At 39.1% G+C, this 24,379-nt stretch overlaps 1 protein-coding gene across 3 annotated transcripts in view; it reads left to right on the forward strand.

Moving 5' to 3' along the window:
* casz1 (castor zinc finger 1) overlaps positions 1–24,379 on the forward strand; it is a 155,802-nt gene that overhangs the window by 47,410 nt on the left and 84,013 nt on the right. For all 3 annotated transcript variants that reach the window (XM_085917401.1, XM_085917393.1, XM_085917335.1), the window contains one exon: positions 18,853–18,901. The gene's annotated coding sequence lies outside the window, so the exon portion shown is untranslated. The remainder of the gene's footprint in view (positions 1–18,852; positions 18,902–24,379) is intronic.

Raw genomic sequence — 24,379 nt, forward strand, 5'->3', positions numbered from 1 at the left:
CACCCAATAGTATATATGAGCAGGTCTCTCAATACTTTTGTCCATATAATTTAGATTGTTTGAATTATATACGTACAACCTCACACGGTGGCCTGTTCTCAGTTTTTCCATAGATCAACTATTTAGCACAGGGATGTGCTTTCAAAGAGGGCATGTTTTGTTTCCTCCTATTTGCTCCGGTGGGGGATTAATCCTGCCAATCACTTTGACTGGCACTTCTCAAATCACACCCTTGCAGCAAAGTGGCTGATTTTGTCAGGGAGAGAATGGCGTTATCGGTACAACCTTGTTTGGAGACTCGCAAACCCGCTAAAGCCGCAATTCATGGGAGATCTGTTTACAATCTACTCTGGCCATTGACTGCTGAACAGCCTGCGTGGATCCATCCTAGGCCACTCGCAGTGGGAGCAGAGCAGAGCAATTACATCCTCAAACAGCAATCTGAGGCTTGGACAGCATGCAAACAGACATGAAGTACACACGCAAACACTGGCAGATTCTGTCATAAACAATATGTTTTCTCAAGACTGTGCAGAGTCTTGTTAAGCTTTATGTATAAATATGTCTGCCCCATAGTGCGGGGCAGTCATTTAATTATAGTACAGAGGTGTCTAATTTTGACTTCCCCAATTTGAATGCAACATCAGAAAGCTACATCTTGGTTCTCGGTTTTCTTGTGTATGATGACTGAAACAGAAAGGTCCCTAATGTTTTCTTTGCAAAAAAATCATTTATTTGTGTCTATGGCAGATTGGTAAACATATCAATGAATAGGCTTTGTAAACTGATGTTTTACTGAAACATTTACTAAAAAATATCCTAACCACTTTCACATCATTTGAGGTGATTCGTGTCAAATGTTTCGAGCACTACGGTCTACTGCTATGTTATCCCGTATTTTCTTTTCTTTTTATGTTTTACAATATCTGAATCAGAAATTGTCAAACCTGATCGCCAAAGTTGAATTGTTGTTGTAATGTAATTGTGGCTTTTAGTGTTTCAAGGTCTCAAGTTCGAACAAGGAATTGTTACGTTAATTTTGGGGATATAGCTATACATTATGCAATTCAAATAACTGATTCAAATAATAGAATCATAAAATAATTATTGTTATTACCACAACACTTGTCAATTTATCATTTCTACACATTGCTTGTCCGCTTTGAAACTGGACGTTTATGGTACGTTCCAAAAACAACTTTACATGTTGGCTCCAAACTACAATGTGCTGTACATTCTATAGATGACCATCATTTGAAAAATCAAGCAGGGAGACTCGTGAGTCTTCCAAAGCAAGGTTGAAAGCTATAAAGATATCATAGGAAGATTAAAAGCATTAGAGGTGTTGTCAGTGGATCATTTTTATTTTGCCCACCACACTTCTAGTCAGCATTTCTTCTTCTTTTTTTTCCGTTGTTAGATTGGACATATGGCTCTCTAATCCAAAGTGGCTGATTGTTATTTTTACAGCCCTGCAAGATTTTCTCATTTGGGGTGACACTAAATCATCATTTCACTCAATGGTCTACAGAATGACAACGTGGAAAAAATAGCACAAACGCATTTTCCTTCTTAGCGCTAGCATCTTACGGTCTGATACCTAGAATTTAGTAATTATTTAGTTCATTCAATGACGTTTACATCACTCAACCTTGAAATATAGCGTTTTCCAAGTAATTGTCTTTGGTTATGAGTTGACGCATGTGGGAGTCCGGTGTACAATATTTATAATTCGGAAAATAATGAACTACATATCCTAAACAATGAGGTGTCAATCAGGGTTTACGGTTCTTAAAATATAAGTGCTCCGATGAATGGAACGTTTAGCATTAAACTTGAGGACGATGCAAGACTATATTGCTTCATCCATTAAATGATTTTAATAGTTGAGTTACATTATTGATTTCATTTTACAGTGATAAATATATCACCGATGGAATGTTTGTCATGTCAAAGACGAATTGCATTAGTCTAGCTTTTGGAGGCGTTGTAATATCGTGATGACAATGGAAAGCCATAAAATGTATGTGACACTCAAAGTGGGTGTTACAACTGCGCACGTCTTTTTAACTGCATTGTTTAAAAAGACACTAATCGAGAGGAAGCAGCAACTGTACGTGTAAGCGATATATTATGTTGCAAACAAATTGTGTGATGGAACAAATTTCTTTTCGGAACAGACAGATTTGAATGTACATCAGCTTGTTAAGCACAGATGGCTAACCTTGACAGGAATAAAACAAACAGAAGTAAGCAAAAAAAAATCTCGTATTTCTGTAGTGTTTTTATTTTTAGAATTATAGGTGTTCATGAGATTCAGAGTGAATGATGATATATGACAATTAGTCGCAGCAATTAGAGTTACTGTTAAGAAGCGTTTTTGTTTTCTCACCCATATAGAATGTCACAAATAAATCCTGGCTTGCATTTGCATATTAATTGGATCCGAGACGTCAAGCATCTTTCATTAAGCAAAATGATCTGCATATTTGGAGACATAAAATAGTTTATTTCAGTGTGGGGAAAGAAGTCATTGAAATTGACCGCATACAGGATGTAAACTTTGGCTGATCCATTAAACCTTTACCCCCTGACAGTGGATGGAACACACAAAGCGACAGCAGCCTGATTAACAGTGTGATGTTTCAGACAAAGCCACGCCAAAAGAAAGGCAAATAAAGGAGCACGCTCAACTCTATTTCAAATCATGTGTTAATGTATTATTCAGACAATGAGGTTTTCTATGTAGATAACGTGCCTTTTTTCTAACTTGATTGGTGTCGACTAACTGTTGCGTATTACATCGATAGGTTTGTAGATGGAATAGACATGTTGCAACCTTGAAAGTACGTGAGTAAAGGAACACACGGAAATGGTCTCACATTGGACATTGTCTTATTGAATAAGTCATACTTGTATTTGAATCAGCAGTTTTGTTTAGCTTCTTTTCGGATTAGGCCCTCAAGGAACCCAACCCCACGATTATCAAAATCCCTTGTGTCATCTGCAGTTGTCTTTCAAAGTTACCCTGAATAGCTTTAACTCTGCTCTGCTAATTACTACAACAGCCAACCTCCCTTGAAAGCGTTATTTGGACAAATCGTCCTATTGTTTAAAGATTGTGTATGCCAAGTGATAAAATGCTTGGTCTACTCTGTTCTTCAAAAGTAAGTCAAATCGCAGGAGTATATACTGCTGGACAAAGTGGACAAGGAGGAGGATGACACAGACATTGTTTGTTTGCTGTGTCTGGTGGCCAATCTAAAGGGAAAAGTGACTTTGGTTGGCTCGATACGGTTAGGCACAGAGGTCGGTAATGAAAAGTGGAAAGACTGTGTATCGCGGAGTGGACATAGTTAAGCGCTGGACTTGTGAATAATTTGATTAGTTTGCTGGGGAATATATCTAGAGGATTATGTAAATGGAAGTGCCCCCTCGCAGAATCCTTTTGAACTCTTCACAACTCACATCTGCCGGGGTCGACAGCTAGACAGGACGGCCGCCTTCTTGTAGCCTGATTCCTCCGTGTTAGAGGAAGGTCCTTAAAGGTCATTTTTAGTACAAACAGACTTGTCCTGAAAGACCTCTCTATTCCAAAGAGCTTCAATTCATTTTCTGTTGATGCCCATGCAATTATCATTTTCTTTGAGTCAACAATAGCTGCGCGTAGGACAATTAATGTTGTATACTAATTAGCCAGACTGTGTGCGTGTTTGTCACCAGTAACCTCTTGCAAGTATATTGTACACACTGGAATCTCTTGGACCTGTTTACAATAAATTTGAGAATATCTCTGCCTCTCCCCCTGTGTCTTCTGCTTATGAGATTTTCCCTCATGCCTTATTTGGTGTATTTCTGGGTGGGGATATGTTTGTGTTGAGAACTATGGCAACCAAAGTCAAGGTGACCAAGAGCATGTTACACACAATAGATTACCAGAGTGGAGGCTGGAGACAATGCAGTCAGCACACAGCTCACCAAAAAAAACAAAAAACAAAAAAAAACCTGCAAACCGGTTGTTAGGATTTTCAAGACCATCCCTGGGCTTGTATTGTTTGGGTGAGTTGAACCTGTATACTCTTCACTGCTTGAATGATAACTCACTGCGCATACACACATTGGCCACAACATTTGATACACCTGTACAACCAAAGTAGAGATCCAATGTAGCTAATGTGTGTTGAAATATCTGCATTTGCTAACACTGTTGTGAATGACACTCTCTTAGAGGTTTTCATTTATTTTCTTATGTTTATTATTGTGATTGTAGTTTTGCGTATTGCAGAACACATTATTACAAAACTTTTAAAGTGGGTTTATAAATCGTGTTATTGTACCTAATATTGTGGCCATTGAGAGGTCCATCAAAAACACTTTGGAAAGGATATTTGACGTTTTTAATTTGCAATAAGATTTAACAACATTAATGACCGCATTGACACACCACAGATAATGGTGTTGTTAAAAACCTTTCCTAATTTGACAGATAAATATAAAAAAGCCAAGTATATAAAACGAGGCTTCAAAATCATTAAAGGTCAAGCCATTGTCTCCACCCTCAAGTGCTATAGTGTCCTCTGAATGTGTTGAAACCCAACTGTTAACTGTCCATCAAATACCACTATGGGAGAGTACGGTGAATATAATATGGGCACATTTAAAAGTGAGCTTTTAAAATGAAATAGTTACCGTGGACCACAATGAGAAAATAAACACACAAGCTAGTTCACACTCATTGATGGTGATATCATGTGGCTGCCAGTGGATCTCCCAATTATATCACTGGGCAGCTCAAGTTCTTACCGTTTATGGTGGGGGAGGAGCAACTCATCAGTTTGGCTAAAAATGTAAAAGCCAGTTGATGCTATGATGATGCTGCACAATTCAGCACTATAAAAGTCTCAGGTATTTTCAGCAATCATCTTCAAAAAATATATTCTATTTAGAAGCAATATGCAAATGCTTTAATAAAATTTCAACGATGCAACATTAACATATATAGCCACTCTATTTACATCAGTTGTTTTCTTTAAACATTCGTTGGTTGGTTCGTTCTATTTACATCAGTTGTTTTCTTTAAACATTCGTTGGTTCGTTCGTTCGTTCATTCGTTCATTCATTCATTCTTCTCCCCTTATCCATCGTGGGGTTGCTGGGGCAACAATTTAAGCAAGGAAGCCCAGACTTCCCCTAGCCGCTTCGTCCAGCAAGTTGCCTCTCTTTTCATCCGAGTATCCAAAACATACATGTACATGGTGTTCATTATGGAAAATCCGTGACAAGCACAGAAAACCACTTTGGTTCAGATTGGGTGGCTGTTCCTCCCAATCACAGCTTCCTGGTCTCACTCTTATTGCCCACTTGAGCATTGAAGTCCCACCGCTAGGCCTGGCTCCAGAAGGGGGCTGCGGTGACCAGGATCCGAGCAAGGGAAAACTAGATCCATTTATTGTAATTATCATATCGATTGAGTCATGCTTTGTCTGGGCACTGTTTTTTCAAACAATTTGTTACATCAAAATTTCATATAGTCAGCCTAGTCAGAGCTATTTTTCCGCCAAACTCATGAAAAGAGCAACATTTCAGCAGCTGGTTAAAAATCTGGTACGCTCATAGGAGCACATGTTCAGTAAACAGTCAACTTGTGCTTACATGTGTGTCGTGTCTGCAAATGTATGTTGAGGCCTTCAGAGATGACGTGTTTGAGACTTTGCTCTGCGGTCTGGTGCCAACCCAGTTAAACACATAATCACTTTGGCAGACCAAAAAAAAAAAAAAACCCTGAAATAAACATACTGGTTTTTACAGTCTGTAACCTGTTTTATTTTCTGTTGTTTGTTTAACTTCCCTACACAAGTGTACAGCCATATAGCAATATGAATTAGAGGCAACTCCTAGTGCAATAGTGTGCTCACTGTGCGCTGTCGTTTCCCCTCTCCAAAGACTGATGTCCTGACACACTGACATGAAAGAACCCTGACAAAAACTCCCACTTCCCATCTTGGGATATAGTTAATTATTTTTATTCTTGGGAATATCTGCACAATTACTTCACCAACAGGAAGGAGGATACGAGGACATACTGTAATTATGTTCAAAGATACAGTTTTTTGACTTGAGCAATCAGTTTTGGAATCCTCTTTTGTGGTTGTCATGCAATTGGAGGAGTCTGCTTTGCCCCGGCTTGTGACCACTTGTTGAAGGGGTTGGGAGTGATTTAAGGAGGGCAGCTGGATAACAGAGATTGCATTTATGTACTCGGAGAGCGCTTTATTTTGGCTAGCAGCTCTCGGCTCAGAGTTTCCTCTTTCGTGTCTTTGTGGTAAATTTGATGAAATGTGTGAAATGAGTGTGACTAAAGGGAGGAACAGCTGAGAGCCTGAAGGTGTGGAGAAAAAAATGATGGGAAAAAAATGCAAAATGCTTGTGATGTTAACCGGGGGGACAACATGGCCCACTGGAAGTGCTAAAGTGCAAAATGCTTATTATTTCCTGCTCCTGGAAATGGAAGAGAGACATTTATAGATCAGTCCTTTGTGACACACTACATGTGCATATTAGATTCAATATATTGATTAATTCAATATTCTGATAAAGTAGTCTTTTAATGGGTTCATGACTTTTGCTCTAATAGAAGATTTTTCCGACATAGCCTTTCTTTTTGTTTCCCTCAGCACTCCAGGATTCTGATTCCGATTGTTCCGTGCTGCTACTACGTGTGTGTGGATAGATATGGAGGTCTTATTACCCAAGAGAGGTCAAGGGTCAAGCATTAAGAAAGCTGCCTGCTTGGATCAGTGTAGAAATATTTCACTCTGTTGGCTCATGAAATTATCTTATACGTAATTTTGAAATCATGAAATACTTGTGCCTTTTGTAAATAATTAAGGAGTCCTTGAGCATACAAATTTGGAATCTAATAAATAAACACAAGAGGCTGTGATTTAGACAAAGGCTCACGGGAAGTGGTCCACAGAGCCAATATGAAGATGTTTTTTTTTTCCCCTTTTCACTCTCGACCACAGAGAGGGTGTTTACTGAGCCTTGCTTTGCTCAGGAACAGGAATACCCTGATGGTCTCATGCTGTTACCTTTAGTCTTCTTTTCTTGGTTTCATAATAGTGTTGTTTGACCTTCTACACTGGAACTGTTTGTTTTAACCTCATTCCTCTAAAATTCTGGAAAACAATGGGGCTAAGGATAGGAAGTCACATCTCACCCTATCAAAAACAGATTAGAGAGTGCATAAAGGACCAAAATATAGCAAGAAACAAGAACAGTGGCAATGAAAACGCCCACACAAATAAAACTGAAACTTACAAAATAAAGTATACTGAGGGGGTAAAATGTATTGTGAACTCTCTGTTTCGAAATACTAATATATATGTTCCTCAGCAAGTACTCAGGCTTAACTAATATCCTTTTTTTCCCCATTTAACTTGTTCTGCAACCAAAAAGAAAATGAAGTCATTTGTTAACAATTAAATTACTTGTACACATAATCTAATGTGACTTTACTCATAATTTTGCTCAGCTGTGGCCATATTCCTTTTGTTACTAAGTACCGTAAAGAAAAATTCCAAATGTTCAGGAATATGAATAATTTTTCAGAATGTGAAAACACTGTAAATGCTATAAAAACTGGCGTCACATTCTTAGACAAGATGTAAATGAACCATCTTAAAATGTAAAGTGTAAAAAAACATATAATTACCCAAGTTATGAATCATTTTGGGTTTAAGTGTTTGTGCACTAAGTGATTGGAGCAACAGTTTGTATTTTACTTTCATTGAGATCATTTATCTCCCAAAAATAACCTTCTTCTGGTTTGCCTCTTGTCAGAATCTCTAAAGAGGGACAAGAGTGAGCATTATCACACAAACTGAAAATAACCCCAGAAATCAGACAGTACCTTTTTAGGTCATGAGTCCCTGAAGGGAAGTAAGAGAACAAAACTATATTTACGACCAGAGGACAGCATAACCCAGAATGACTTCTTGGCAAGAGAATTCACTTTACAACAATCACTTACAATAGTAAAGATAAAGTTTGCAGACTTTGAATTGGGCTTACGAGCAATATCTCTGGTAAAAGAGATTAATATTAACCAAAGTGAACCACATGTACTCTTAAGGTACTGACTGGAATATTCCTTACACAGTTAGAGAAGGGCATTCATTTGAATGCTACTCATGTGGTAGTCTTCCAACAGAGCAGTTCTTCAGGACAATATAGTTCATGAAAGGAACGTACGGGCTCTCTCTGAATTGATTCACTTTCCACACAGACAAAAAAAAAGTCTACCTGTTCCACAACATGCCTTGTGTTTTGGATTGCATTTTGTCCTTGGAAAGGGCACAAAAACTGACAGCCCGTGGGTGTGTGCATGCCTCTGTTAGTGCAACACTCTGATGAAGCTGTATGGTGTCATAAGTGACACAGATTAGGAAAAGTGACACTTTGCCTTGAAATACTTTTGGGGGCAACGAGATAAGGAATTTAGTGGCTTTATCATAAGTGCCTCTCTTTCATTCAAAAGGGAATGGCACTATGGATGTAATGGTGGCCTTTCAGTCTGGCCATAGATCTGCTAGAAAGGGAACCAAGTTTTGCAATGTGAGAGCTATCCTTAACTTCACTTTAAAGAGGCATCTTAAAACATCCTATTCGTTCATTTCCCTGTGATGGTTTACACACCAGTATGTAGAGAAGCTATTTTCTCAAAATGATCTTTTGACTGCCACAATTGACTGGTCCAGCTTTTGGAAATGAAATAATGTATTATTAGTAGTTCAAACTATCATCATAGATGGGAGACTTTTTTAGATACTTTTCGCAAGGGACAACGGTAATTTGAGGAAAAGGTATCACGTGCAAATCAACATTAAGTGTACTTGCATTCTAAGCAGAAATCATTCACCAGTGTTATGTTCAAATCTTAAAATATACATTTACAGAAAGTTATTATTATTATTTTCAATGCAAATGATTTGTCGTCAAACCTAATTATACTCTACACTGTAACTGCTGGCTCAAAAACAACCCAATTTTGGTTAAGAATTGGACTGACCCAGGAAGTTGGAAATGAAAGTTTGCCCAGCGTAATGGAACAGACAAAAAAAGGTACCACTACCAAAACAGCTTTGATTTACAGTATATAATTATTTTCCTCAAATCTAGTAATTTACTTGATTCTTCCATAGTTCCTCTCATTCTTCTCTTCCTCTCTGGACCCCTGGCACCGCCTTCTTGGCAGTGCTCCACACTTTGATTGATGTGGTTTCCACAAGTCCTAAACTGAAGTCCCTGGCTACTCTTTCTGTAAGTGCTAGACCTTCTGTCTCTTTAACCCCCATTGACTCCTTTTTACCCCCTCCCGATTTTGTCGCGTTGAAGCAGCTGCCTGGCACATTTCTGCAAGGATATCCTTTGATTCTTCTTATTTTGCCGTAAAACGGGTCTAGCAGTTTGCTAAAAAGTCAAACATAAACCACAGTTTCTTTCAGGGTCTCTTCCAGGAACTGTAGACAAATTGTAGTTGACTGCTGTAAACATAAATTAGTGAAGCCGATATAATGATTCACATAATTTATTTTACAAATTATACTAGCCATTTTCTTCATCCCAACCTCAATATGTAAAACCTGGACTACAGTTTATCTTCCCAATTGAACCCATTTCTCGCTGTGACCTCTACACACTGTAATGTGAGCGATGGAAGAAGAGGGGAGTTGAGGCTGCAAGATAGTAGTTTCAAGGAGGGCTTTGCAGAGGACAATCAGTGACACTATATGGGCGCCTTTCCTGCATATACCAGCATGTTAAGGGGGAAACTGATAGGCAGGTGAAATATCTGGCACTTACAGAAAAGCGAGGACAGGCAGGACAAAATGGATATGGATTGAGTCACAAGGCTGACGTGGCCTTCCTAAGGAAATGAATATTCCTTGTAAAGTACACTTGGTGACACTTAGTTGTAAGGACATACAAGAGCAAAGGCAATCTATTCTTCACTTTTCATTGGCACGCTAATACCATGGTAAGTATGATGTTCAGATTCTTCTTTCTTTTCCTTTTTTTTTTTTACTTAACATTCAATATTATGATCATATAGTGGTGTGTCTGATTTGCCCATCAGGAGAACCCATGGGGTTTATTGTATCATCCTTCTATGTTTGTTCAATTTAAAACCATTATTTTGAATTATTTTGATTTATTTTGTATTGAAAAAACAGCATACAGATGAAATTACAATGATTAAAAAAAAATCAAAGTGCAGCTGCACAGCCTGCTTAAGTGATTGATGTCCCACCATACAATTATATGTAGAGTAACAGCACAAATACTGAAGTATGACCCCGACATCGCCTTGATTTAAAACAAAACAAAGTGACCGATCTAATTGAACTGTGTACGGTAATATACAGTGCTGTATGTATCCACTTTCACCCCACCAGCAGAGGCAAATTATCATGCGGTGGACTTGCACTTTGTATCAGATGAAGGCGATGCAGTGGAGGCACAACTAAACATGCCCAGGGGGCTGGAGTGAAACCAGCGTCTCATTTTCAGGGGCAAACAAACACATACAGGGAGCAGACATGCCTGTCACATCTCCCTTAGCTCCCCTGTCACCCCTGAGGGCTGTGGGTAGAGGCGAGCTCACCGCTGTAGTGATGCCACATGAATGTACATCATGCAGGGTCAGAGATACTGTACATGACCAGACATACACAATTGCAGTAGACTCCAATGCAGGTTGCTTAATTGTCAAAGGTATAATATACGTATACGCCTGCCTTCCGATTCCTCTTGAGGTCACAAAAGTGTGACCTCCCAAGGTTGAAAAGAAGCACGTTGTCGACTAACTGGACTCCGAGATTGATCAGTGATTGTGCTGGCGCCAAGCAGCTGTATAGCTTTACAGCAGCCGGGAGGAGGTTTAGTGGTTTTCAATAGTATTTCAGGATATTCCCGCTGCTGCAGTTTTTTGGCAGACTAACAGCTGTGACCAGCATTAGTGTTCAAGCAGCCGGTTCTTAATGCATCCCAGCCCTTTGCCTCCTGTCACATGGCTTCCATTCAGCCCAAGTTACCCACTTGCCCTCCGCATTGGTTGGATTGGTTCAAAGTAATGTGAGACCAGCCGTTTGCAATATGCTTGAGACCATCTCCACAGTTGAATTTAAGGTCAGTCATGGTTATATGAGTGCTTGTGACATTCTGCCCCAGATGCAAACAGCGTAGAGACACCTTTCTAATTAACAGAAATAAAAATGATTACTTCTCTTTTTTCTACCAGTCTCTGGACCAAGGGAAATTAGTTACAAAGCCGTGTTGCTCATAATTTGACAACACTGCCTTGAATTCACTGAGATGTAAAATTAATTCTTGCAATTGTTTTCAATGGGACCTTCATGTTTGCCTTGCTCATTGTTAGAAATCTGAGAAAAATACAAATGATTGGGCTTGCCTCAGTAACTTCATTGTGAGAGGAAAATAAAGCCAAACCGGCTAAGGTTCAGTGGGTTTCGGCCTTTTGAGGGTTCATGTGTCAGGATTTATGTTTTTAATTACACACACATTCTACTAATGGAAGTGGAGGGGAAAAAAGGGAAATGGATAAATAAAAGCCCATCAAGCCAATAAGCTTGTAGTTCTCCTCTTACTGAAAGTTGGCCACTCCTGCTGTTTAGCTCCCCTTGAACTGGGCTAATACTTGTCTATTCCGATTAGGATTAGTGTGTGATGCATAGGCTCAGAGACCCAGGGCTCGTAATCTAATAAATCAAGATAAAAAACTCTGAGATTGGTTTACAGAGGTCTGGGATTTACTGTGGCCATCTCAGAGAAAGAGGGATTAACACAATATTTGGTGCTGTAGCTACACACCGCTTATTCTGTTCCTACAGCGAGGCAGGCCTAGGGAGGGAAGAAGACTGACTGGGAGGGGCTGGTGTAGAAGGCCTAGCATAAGCTTTATATTGCCTAACAGACAGCAAATTAGACCCGCTGTGACAAGGTCAGGTTAGACCTTGTACGGAAGGCTTTGTTCCATAGACAGATTAAAGGTCCTTGGCAGTTTTTGCACTTTGAGATCATGTTGAACATATTAGAAGTCAATGCCGAATGAAGTCCTGTTGCCACAAAGATGAGACATGAATGTAGACAGGTACACTGTCCTGTCTTTCCCCATCACTGCAAAAGGATTGGAGGCAGCAGGTTAAGGTGGCGAATGTGCTCTCAGCTACACTTTGCAGTTCTCCAGCCAGATAAGAAATATGAGCTGTTCACAACTAAATGGTGATGGGTGCAGACATTTTATAGACTCAAAACAAAGTTTTAAAATGGATCTTACACTTGAAATGTTAGAAAATGTTTACACTACAGCTTTTTTGAGAAAACGTAAAATACCAATGGAGTAACTCTTGTTTTTGGAGTCATGTGTCAAGATCATGACCTTGATTGCACATCACCAGCTAAATTCACTTAATGTGACCAGCAGAGACACATTACCGCCATATCTCAAATTCTTAACCCAAATACATGCTGATAAGCACGAGGGAACAAGCAGTTGGTGAAGTGCTGCCCTGTCGTGCAAGTGACAGCTTTTTTTAGGCATTTTTGCAGCTCTGGGAACGTATACTTTTTTGATAATGTTATTGTCAGAACGACAAAAGAAGCCTCACTGAAATCCACAGCCAACTAAAAAGACTATCGCTAGCTGATGTGAAGCCTTAGATCATCACATCAGCCATCAGAAAATTAACTAAACACTATGCTGTAACAGTAAAAAGACAGACACTGTAGCGCCTGCTGCCTAAATGAAACGGAGACAAGCCATGGTCGATCTATAATCTCTGCTGAAAAAAAATATAATGGTTAGTGTTTGACAGGAACCATCCAACTTCCATTTCTCCTCCCGTCTGCCTGACTTCGAAGAGATGCACACACCCTTGCAGTGGCACCCCACACTCTGACTCACAAGGGTGAAAAGAAAATAGGGACCTTTGAAACTCTTGCAATGATACACATAACATAACTACATTTAACCTCCTTCATTTTCATTTTTTAGACGGTAAACTTAGAAATATATCCGTATAAACTACACAAACAAAAATAAATATTGGGAACGTGAACCCCCGGAACCGGTGGTGCAGGGTTACTGTATTGATTTATAGAAAATAGATGGATGGAGGTTAAGATTGAATAATAGGTCTTGTTTTCGAAATATGTTTCATGTTAAATGAGCAGTATCTAGTATGTACAGTTGCATAGTACATAAGCTGAAAAGTGAGAAGACATTGCACTCTTGCCCGGTTAACATATTTTCAAGAACCTCTGCTATCTGGTGCTCATTAGTAAACAATCTTTTTTCCAACAAACGAGGCCAAAACAATGACTTTCTATTCACCCTGGAAGAAAGATTTTTATGTCAGAAAACTCCTAGCAATACATCCCAGCTTGTGCAGGAGGGTCCTTTGCTTTTCTTCTGAGGGAACTCTTACTAATATCAGCAGGCAATTAGCAAGGAAACGATAGAGAAATAGAGAAGCCAATTACTTCTGTGAGTTAGCTAAAGGCCATTTTAAACTGTGTGCCCATGACATAATAATGTTTATGGTAAATATTATAGTTGGAGACAGTGAGTGCATGGTGTGAGAGGCGAGGGGGGAAAAAGGCATCAATCTCAGATCGAGAATAATTTATTAAGATCTGAGATGTGGCAATTACGTGGAAAGGACCAAAAAGAAAAAAAAAAAAGAAGAAGCGAACTCTCCAGGAAGCGCATACATGATTGCAATCTTGATTAAATCCCCCTGGATCTAATGAGTTGATTTTCTGCTGTTAATATTGCATTGGCTGATGATGGATTCGTTAAGATAATGGAACGAAGCTAAAATATAAATGACTCCCTGTCAAGGAGCAGATTTTCGTCATTTTCCGTCTGACACCTCTGCCGTGGGGATTTGGTGAGGCCTTTTTGTGTTTAGAACCATAAGTATCTGGAATACTAATTGCTCATGTGTGGGAGCTTCTAATACCTCGCCCCCACTTCTCCTATCGTCTTGGTAAATATGTCTCCAGCATAGTCCTCAATGCAGAAACAAAGGGACCGCATCACCCTTTTCTTTAATGTTGCCTGAAGTATTATTTTCTTTCTGTGTTTGATATTAGAGCCTTTCCCATTCTTTATTTTGTATTACAGAGGAAACATCCATGCATGCAATTTGACATTTTGTTACCTCTGCCAAGTGCAAAAGGATGTGCAAGAGACGTCCCTGTTAGTGTGTTTGCATTAGATGGATTACAAGTTGCACATCTCGTTAAATTAGATTTTTAAACATATTTTAAAAAACACAATGGACTGGCTTTTATTTTTTCATTTTATATAATTGTCATAGCAACACATTACAGCCTTGCAATGTTCACAACTAAAGATCTGAGATGTGGCAATTAGCTGAAGCGTCCGTTGACAATGATTACTCCAATTGAGTCCCGTATTGGCTGTAATGCAAATGCCGAATTAGAATTTTTGGATTTGAGTCAGAACAGCTAATGCATGTGTGTAGAAAAACATTTTGAGACAAGTTAATGAGAGGCTTTGTCAAGTACTCTGGACACTGTTTGGTGTATTAAAAGCACTAACTAGGTGAAATGCACTTTCTGTAAACTTACCCAACCAACTCAAAAACACGCTTTGTTATAATTCAACAAAACATAAAGACAGAGCTGAGGAAATTTTAGCACTGATGATATAGTATTCTAAACACAGTTTGTGTATAGGAATTGGATCCCACTGTGTTGTGTGTTGACATATGTAATATGCAACATGTAATCCCAAACATTGGCCGTCATTCTCTTAATCACCATTGTAGTCAAGTTTCACGCTTGGCCTGACCTCGCCTGGGTGACAATGATGATATTTTCCTAGTTCTTTGCCCTATTACCAGGGAACCTGTCTTATTGGGCCATCTGCTAGGGTCCTTTCTTGTGTGTGTCACTTTTTGTGTCCTTTAACATGGTTTTACTAGAAAGTCTTTTTTAATCAATCAAAAGGCAGGCAGAAAATAGGCTTTGTTATGGTCAGGCCTGGGGTCATGTGATGCCTGGTGACAGCTCTTCAAAGGGGATAAAAAGGAATATTATTCCAGGAAAATGGGGGTTTCCATGGCACCAGCACTTGTTGCACATGGATCACAATTCTTTAGTTCTGCGTGAGATTGAGGTTTCAAAGGGCTGGACAACAAAAATTAGGCGAGGACGGGGCAGCGGGACTGTGGAGGTAGCTGCCCCAGAAGCCCCCGACTCGGTCCTTTCTTGCGGCACAAGAGAATAGAAGCCAAAAGTGACAGCTCAAAAAGGGGCCTACTAGGTGCTGTCAAATATGCATGAGTAAATGGTCAGTGTCCCATTCTGCTGCACTCCGAATGCTAACCGGCGGACACACAGTGCAGACACATTGTTGTGGATCATATTTCATGTCATTTGAGCTAGTTCAATAGAAAGAAAGAGATGTTCATCTGAACATCTATTCGAAACAGATATTCTAAAAATGTTTGCAATAATGCAAACATGACTCCATATGCCTTTTTTTTTTTTTTATAAGCGGTTCGAGATGAAAGGGAAGAGATTCAAATTCTCCTTTCACTAGTGGATAAAAGGGGTCTGGCTCCAGCTAAGTTTGAAAAGTAAACAATTAGTTGAAGCGTCCGTTGACGAATAGAGAAACTAAGCATGGTTCAGTACTCTTGTCCCATATAGATCCGCTTCAATTTCAAAGTATGTAAATACCCCCCCCCAAAAAAAATGCCAACCGTGATCTTCAATTATGAGAATAATAATAATATAATAGTGAATACTGTGTGTTGTTTTCTTACATTTTCCACGTGGTGTGTCAACTCTTTTCAGGTACCTCAGAATGTACCTTTGTACTCCGCCTTGAATTCCTCAATAATTACATATTCGTGTCTCTTTGAGAAATGACATTGGGAGGGCAAGGTTTTTTTTTTTTGCATGTCAGGATTCCTTAAAGCAATTTGCAAACATTTCCATAGCATCATCACCGCCACCTTCATTAACAAACAAGGTTACCAACATCCTGTCAACACTCATGCAATCAGCAGATTGTGTGTTTCATAGTCGATCTTCAGTCAGTACTTTGACACACAAAATTGTAAGATTCAAAGGAAGAAAGGTTGCAAAATAATTTTGCTTTATTTAAAAATATGTACGTGAAAGGAAGTCCTGGAAGCATTAAATATTTCCAGCCACCGTGTGACTACATACCACAAGGACTTCTCTGTGGATTTTTTATTATTTTGTTCTTCAAGGTGCCCAACAATGTTCTGTCAGTCTGTTTAAAAGGTTAATGCAGCTGGGATATGTTCCTTGATAGGATTTTATCATTCTAGGCATGCTCTGTTTCCTGATGAATATATTAAAATTATTACTGTGCAAACAGAGTTTCTAATTACTGACCTGCTTGCCATTGTACTCTGCGTTCTGTATGCCCCCCCACACCCCCTCCTTCTCCATGCCTTGTTTATTTATCTGCACCAGTGAATACAGAATAGTCAATGCAATGTCATTTCCATCCACATGAAAATGATTTTGAAAATGCCAATCTTGCCTATTATACAGTGTAATTACTTGTCCGCTTTTTGATGTTATCATATATTCAGTCCTTGCTGAGGCTAAACATCTTTGTGGAGCTTGTCAGCTGATGAAAAAGCATTTGGAACAAAAGTACCCCATTTGGCAAAAGAAAGTGTTTTTTTTTTTTTCCTTCTGTACAAAGCCAGTAGTGTATTGAGGAATTCATCCATTGTGAGAGAAATTGAGATTCCTAGCAAAGTGTAATGTTAGAGGACACGATATTTGTTGGATGAAATGGGTTCTAACAATAAGCGCTGTGCATATCATGCATCCTGATTGTTAGAGTGGTGCTCAACCCTAACACTGATTGTCACAAAATTTCTTTTTCGCCTTGTACTGTACATTCACCCCGCATTTCTCAGCAAGTACACTATGTCAAATATGGCAACACCTTAATGCATTCTTACGTTATGAATAGGGCTTTGAGAGTTTACAGGCCCGTCACCTCAGCAGGTTTTTCAACTTACATTGCCAAAAATGTTCATTTTGATCAGCCCAGCCTCACCATCATCACGCTACGGTTCCTCACGTACAGTTTAAGACTTTCAAGGCGCTCAGTGGGAAAATGTCATGAGCATTTGTGCCATGCAAAAGGGCAACCTTGTTGTTTACTTGTTTACCTGCAATGTTGCACAGGGGGTTGATCAGGGGAGTTGATAGGAGCTGCAATTTAAAAAGAGGACACTTCAGCTCAGAACAAAAACAATTAAAGGAAAATGAAAGCTGTCCCCTAAGGGTTAAAAATAGAAAATTATCAACGTGCATCCACGAATCCACTTTGTCCCACACCCCCTTCCTACTCCGTTCACCCCATCCCTCCCCTCGCAGAAACTTACTGGGCCTGCATTGTTATGTATGATCAGATCTGCCAGTTCTTCCTCTAAGCTCCTTGTCACATTTTGACTTAATGAAGTGCAACTTAGAAGGGAATTGGGTTCATCATGCTAGTCGCACGATGCTCCCTTGTTGTAGCAAACAGGAGCGGCATGGGACCGAAGCGCTACAGCGCGAGTCGTTATCATTCCGGTCAGTCTGTTTAACACAAAATTAAACAAAGAACTAATTAGTGCCTCATGAATTAATAACTGCACTGTTGCCAAGAAGAAGTTAGGTTGCTGAGGGGAGATATAAAATAAGTAGGAAGATCAGGTTAGAATTATTATTACTTTTTCCAGGATGCGGGAGCTCTCAAGGTTAGGAAACTTTGGAAAGGATTTAAAAGTGACTCAACCAGCATGAACAAAGTCAGTGTTTGTCCTCGTGTTACCTTTCGTCAGGGTTAATGGGTGTCATAAGTGACAAATGCACCTTTACTTTTCACATCCAACTGTGACAAGCCCAAGTCGTTCAAACAAGACAACAATTATTGCGGTAGATTTTTCTTGTTACTTTCAATTAGGTCTCAGTGTAGCTCCTAAGAAACTGAATATTGTGAGCCAAGATAAAGCCGTTCAGAAAACTGATAGATGGATATTGTTATAGGGGATCTTATAGGGGATTAGTATTACTGTTGAAGAAAAAGGGAAATGATTTCTAAACATGCGAATGTTGTGCTGTTTCTGATGTCATTATATAGTTTGGTAAAAATCGACTATGGTTAAAAAGAAAAAAAAGGACGTATTACGTAAATAGTTAGGGTTTATTTTGATGAGATTCATCATGTCTATGTGACAATTATAAACAGATTATTTTGTTCAGACGATTGTCTGAACAAAATAATCTATTTATAATTTATGGTTTGCTTATTTAAAAAAAAAAAAAAAAAAAGAACATGGTACTCTGCTACCTGCCCATTCTAGCCGGGCTGCGATATGGGCAGGTCACATTGCAGGCACTGTAATATTCTTTAGGAGAAAGAGGCATCAAATGATTCAATCATTTGTGTATATTTTTTTTCACTAAAACCCATAACAATAAGCTAACTTGTTTCTGGGACTATTGATCCACTTGTTCCTTCCTCTACGTTGCGTTCTCCCAACTGTTCCTGATGCAGTCCTTTTCACCAAGCTGTGACATACTGTGTGTGCTCTTTCACTCTGTTTATAAAAATCATGTGAGCGACAAGTCATTCAGGAGTATAGAGTGTTGTCATTGGGTGCATATCGGCAACATGACCCATTTTCATTTTCCAGAGTATACATTTCAATAATCTGTATCTCTTTTTTTATGCTTCTCCTTCATTCTCCTTTTCAGATGAAGTGAGCCCCCTGAACGGAGTGACTCCCCAGGAATAGAAAACGAGGTAAGACAAATCCCCAACATGACTTATTACTGTCCCCACCATCTCCCCTGTTCATATCTACAACAATATCAGGCATCTTCATTAATCCCCATGGATCAATGTGTCTGGGGGTTGTAAAAATTGACAAATGACTTATTAGAATCCCACCGTTTTATTTTCCAACTGATTAACTCACAGCAATGTCGTACACTATACTGGTACACTGATGTATCTGTTTTCCAAAGAGGGCCCCTCTCACTCGCTCCCGTTCTTGTCATGTGATGAGGTATGTAACGCTGTGTAAAATACACGTCAGACAGTGAATTGGCTCCGTGCTACAAGAACAATATGCTGCTTTTGACATACAACAACGGCTCTTTTATGAGTTCCTGAACATGAACAGCTGAAGAGCTTTGCCTTGCTGTTGTGTTGCACACAAATTATTATGAACTCAAATATGAAATCACTGTTTTATGGAACAATAGGTCTATTTTGTGCACTGTGCTGTTTTTTTGCTTGTGTTAATTTCAGGCTGATGTTACATAATACCTGGTTTATGTCTGGAAATTATCACGGCAACATCCCACATTGTCATCTTGACAAAATAATGTAATTTTTTCCACGGTATGGCATTTATTACTGGGGCAGACATTAGACACAGACATCTAAGTACAGATGACATCCACCAAATTAACAAGAGGATAAAACCTTTTGTTGCTGATTAAAAAAAAAAATCTGCCTCTGTACAATTTGACTCTCCAGAGGACACTAATGACTTGTGACTTAAAGAAACTGGGTTGCCCCCCTTTCCCCTCTCCTCCTCCTCTTCTCTGAGATGAAACCTTGTGTGCTAATGATGTTAGCTGGTATGAGCACAATGCTGATGTGGGAGTCTGTCATGAGGATGCAGACAACAACCCCTGCCCCTGGCCTCTTAGTCAAGAGGGATCTCAACATTCAGTAGTGACACCGTGGGCTGCCTCATGTCAAACTCGGAGACCCCGGCTACCACCGAGGGCTGCCATGCTTGTGAATTGAGACGGAGGGCTACGCCACACTCCTTTGTGTCTGATGGTGTCACTCGCACACTGGAGAGGAGACATGAAATGACAATCGTGGCAAAGATTTTCTTAAAGATACGCACATTTCTTCTATGGTGTCGGTGTTGAAGTTCTGATGTTCCGCACGCAGCTGCATGGATAAACAAGTTATTTTGCAAGTGCAGTAAGAGTGTCAAACTGTGTATACCATCCAAATGTTTCCCTGGTGTGTAACCGCATAGCAGCAACATCGTTAGTTTAATTGGCTTCTGATAAATGTTAATGCAACTTATAAAGACCGACTGGCTTTAACGGGGTGTTGGCGTGACATCCCCCCCCTCTCCTCATGGCTCTTGCAGACGTACCGTAGGCCCAGGGAACACTTCTGGAGCAGCACACAGTCTCTCTCCTAGACAGTGGGAAGAAAATTAAACTGCCAAATTTGTTTTCATTGGTCCCAGGGACGATCTCAAGGGACGTTTGGGCTTTTAATTGAGCTCACTGAGCAGAAATGTATAGGGCTGCTTACCAACAATGACGTCTCGCCTTTCCTTCTCGTTAGGCTCGAGCACATTGTTTGTTAACTAAAGTGACGATTTGCCAAGCATTAGTACCTACTTTGTAGCTGACAGTGTCTCTCCTTGTGTTCCCATGTAGAAAAAGCAATGTGGACTTGACCATTATTGATTTTGTAAACTTTTCTTTATTATTGTGCTTTTTTTTTTCTTGCTTCCTGTCTTTTTGAATAAACATGGAGTTTATTCAGTCGCTGGTATTGCTAAATATCCACAGTTTGACAAAAAGGTACCCTATTAAGCATAATCTGCATTACTAATTCACTCAGTATGGCATAATAAAGTCAGCCTTATCATTCCCCCACTTTTCTGTTGCAGTTTTTTTTGTCCTTTAAATGTTTTCCTCTGTGTCAAAACAAGTAAAGGCTACATGGATACGGCAGTCCTGTGTAAATATTTATGATGTAACATCTCCATGTGAATAGACTTTCCTCTGAATCCATCCATCATTACGGGCATATCGTGAAAGCCCACCTCCCAGTCCTATGAAGCTGAGACAGGAGTGGCGTGTCCCCCTCTCTCAAAGTATTTGTTTTTCTTTGGGCTGGGGGCAGCCCAGCTGTGAGGCCATTTCATGCGTCAGCCCTGGGGTTTTTATTCAACACCAACTTCAAAGCCCATCTTGCTCCATTGTTTCTTTGACTGGACTCCTGGGCTTAAAAATTCCTAAACAGAGAAATTTGATGTAGGTCAAGTTCCAACAGCCCATGAAAAAGTGACATTCTTAAAGCCAAAACATTGGAATCACGGTTACCAACAAATCTTTTGTTCTGGTGTACCTTTTGTTTTAAAGAAAATTGTCACTGGAGAGCTGATTAAGTCAGTCCAAAACCAACTGTTGATTTATTTTTATTTATTTTTTTAGGCTTGTGCTATTGACCTGTATTGGGATGTTTGTGTGTGAGTGGGAAAGTATTTAGCAGCATTTGACTTGCAAAGTTGGATTTTTCTTTCTACACTTGCAAACAAACGTCTGCAGTAATCTAACAAACAGTGAGATCTATTTGGACATTGACAGAGAGTTTCCTCTACCATAATGATTTGAATTAAAATCATGAAGATGTGATTGAAGTGTGAGCAGTATATTCACGTGCTGAAGTGCAGTGGATTTATCAGGTTGTGTCTGTTGAAGTAGGTAAGTCTACTTCCTTACCTAAGTGGATTACAAGGTTTTAGGCTTTTCTCCTTGCACAACATATTGGTGGAAAATAGGCATTGCAGACGTTGGCTAAGAATCACTGCATGGCCTCTCATAACATTATCATTGAAATGTGATGAATACATCACCATTTTGACATGGCTCAAAAGATAATGTGGATTACAACAACGGTTGTAAAATCTTAATACTGCCGTCTAGATTTGTCCATTAATCTGCTCTGATGGGGCTCCTTTGTGTTGTTAGCAATATACAATATCCAAATAACAAAGGTAACTTTCACATAGACAATTATGATGGTAATACTCGGCCCATGCAAGCCACGTGGGGGATTTGAGATACAACTTAACTCGGAAAGGGGAAAAGTTCATAATACAAAATGAACATTAGATTTGGGATTAGATATATGATTATCTCAAACAAAACTGTTGATTCTGTATTGGTCACTTGCAACTGCTTGAGAATTAAACTATGCTATTTATTCTGTAATTACTTTTTTATGATCTTTGAGTTTCATTAAGTCGCCTTCAGATGATACATGGTGAATAAATGCCTTATTTTCTTCTTTTCAAGTGGCTCTTTTCCCTCATTGCATCCATTCAAGCTTTCAATACTTTTTCTCCCCCTCTCTTCTCCTGTCTTTTTTTCCACGAGCAGGAGGGTTTTACTTTACTCCTTTGTCATCCTAATTGATTGCATTAACCTTTTGAGTATTGAATTTCCTGTGCATCACGCCGAGCACAATGTGGAATATTATCATAATCCTTCCAAGTAATGGACACAGGGCAATCAACAATGCTTTAGGAAAAGTACATCTTTGAAAGATGGAGCATCATATTATTTTCAGCCCAAAGATGTGGATTGGCCAGGAATGTTGGGCTTTAAGAAACTTGGTCAAATTAACTATGACCTTTTTGTCCATCAATCAAATAAGAGATTTGCTCCTCTTATTACTGATTTTGAACCATTGTGTCTTCATGAAAACGACTTACCCGTGTAAAAGAAAAGCACATGCATAGAAGCCTTAGTAATGTGAAGTTTCACTGCCAAATTACTTTGACAAGTATAAAATTGACCTCTGCACACTCATACTTTTTTTCAACTGCTAGATGAATGTCTGGTGAAGATCTACTTCAGCTACAAATATTTCAACCATTTTGTACCCAGGGTTCTCCAATTTCCATTGGACTGAATATGGGTTGAAGCACTTCTCTTAAACATCACAAGGCTTTAGGGAGCCACTTGAATGACACTGTTCGGCTAAGAGCTTGTACAGTATGAAGCAAATTATTAGGAAATGATGCCCCGTGTTATATAAAATAAAACTACTTATCCCACAAGGAAATTTGTTGTTAGCAACGTATTGAAGTAAATTCATACTGTACTGTCTATAGTCCACTGCTATGGATTCCATAAACTACCTTGATGTACGTTGGTAATTTACACAGTCTTTGTAAACACTGCCCTTTAACGCATTAAGGTAATTGATTGTTGAAAAACTGACAAAAACCATTAACGTTTCCTTGGCAACGGCCAGTATTATCTGTGTTGTGTTGATGAATTGAGGCAAGATACCTTGTAATTCATATAAGCTCCTGGATTTTTTTCACTGCAAAGAAGGGCAAAAATCAATTGCAACAAGCTCTTATGCATGGACAGACACTAGTATTGATTGGTACGTTGTTCATAAAGATAGTGTATTTGAGTTTCATTTAAGACAGGTCACTCAAAGCCACCCAGTGAGACTCTTCACTTGGATCAAAATGTTTTTAGTCAAAGGAGATGCATTCAGCTTTTAGGGAATTTTTTGGGGGGGGCAATTTGCTCAAGTTTGTGATCAAAATAGAATAAACTGTTTGATGGAGGTGACAGGTCACAAATATAGGTCAAGGTCACTCAAAGCACAAAGCTTTACCCTTGTCCAGGTTTTGTCTTCTATCAAGCATCACTGGTATTCCATTGGGAACTTCTGCGCCATCGACATGTGGAAAACAAGGACTCTAAGTTCAATTATATGAGGCCACGGTGCTCACAATATTGATATCTATCAGTATTCTAAAAAGGCTGTAATGATCTGGTGGACCAGGAAAAAACCCAAAACGAAACAAAAAAAAACATCCCCAGAACCCAAGATGTTGAGTTTAGATCTTCCTTTCATTGACTTTGTGAGCTGGAGTGATTGGCTGAAAAACACACATGAACGGCAGTATACTGCACTACTACAATAAAAAAAAGGTAGAGAAGCGTGGTCCACCTTGGACATTTTGCGACCATTTACCACGGAAAAAGCAATAATGTGTGCAAAACTGAATTCAATCATGCTGCTAGGTGGAACTAGAGCAATATGTTACTTAAAGTGGATATTTAAAAAAAAAAGGCTACACACCCATGTTGATATGCCAGATTTTTGGAATAAAAATTAAGACAATAATAAACAACGGAGCTAGTGTGCACGTGCAACCATATTATTTTTTATCGATTATGTTTTATTCCTCTTCTAAATATATTTTAATTAATTTTGACGTGGCGTCACGACTAAATTAATCACAAAAAGTTTGTTAATTATACTTATGTGTTTACTAATTCCATGCTTTTCCCTTTTGTGGGTTTAACACAATACAATTGACTTGATTCATTTGGGACAAACTAGCAAAATACATTTAAGTTGAAGCAGTTTGCATACAAATCTTGAAGTATTGAAAGCTATGCCAATGTTTCATGTTCTTGA

The sequence above is a fragment of the Syngnathus leptorhynchus genome, chromosome 1 (assembly GCF_054491065.1).
Source record: "Syngnathus leptorhynchus isolate UIUO chromosome 1, UIUO_Slep, whole genome shotgun sequence".
In the NCBI taxonomy this organism is placed as follows: Eukaryota; Metazoa; Chordata; class Actinopteri; order Syngnathiformes; family Syngnathidae; genus Syngnathus; species Syngnathus leptorhynchus.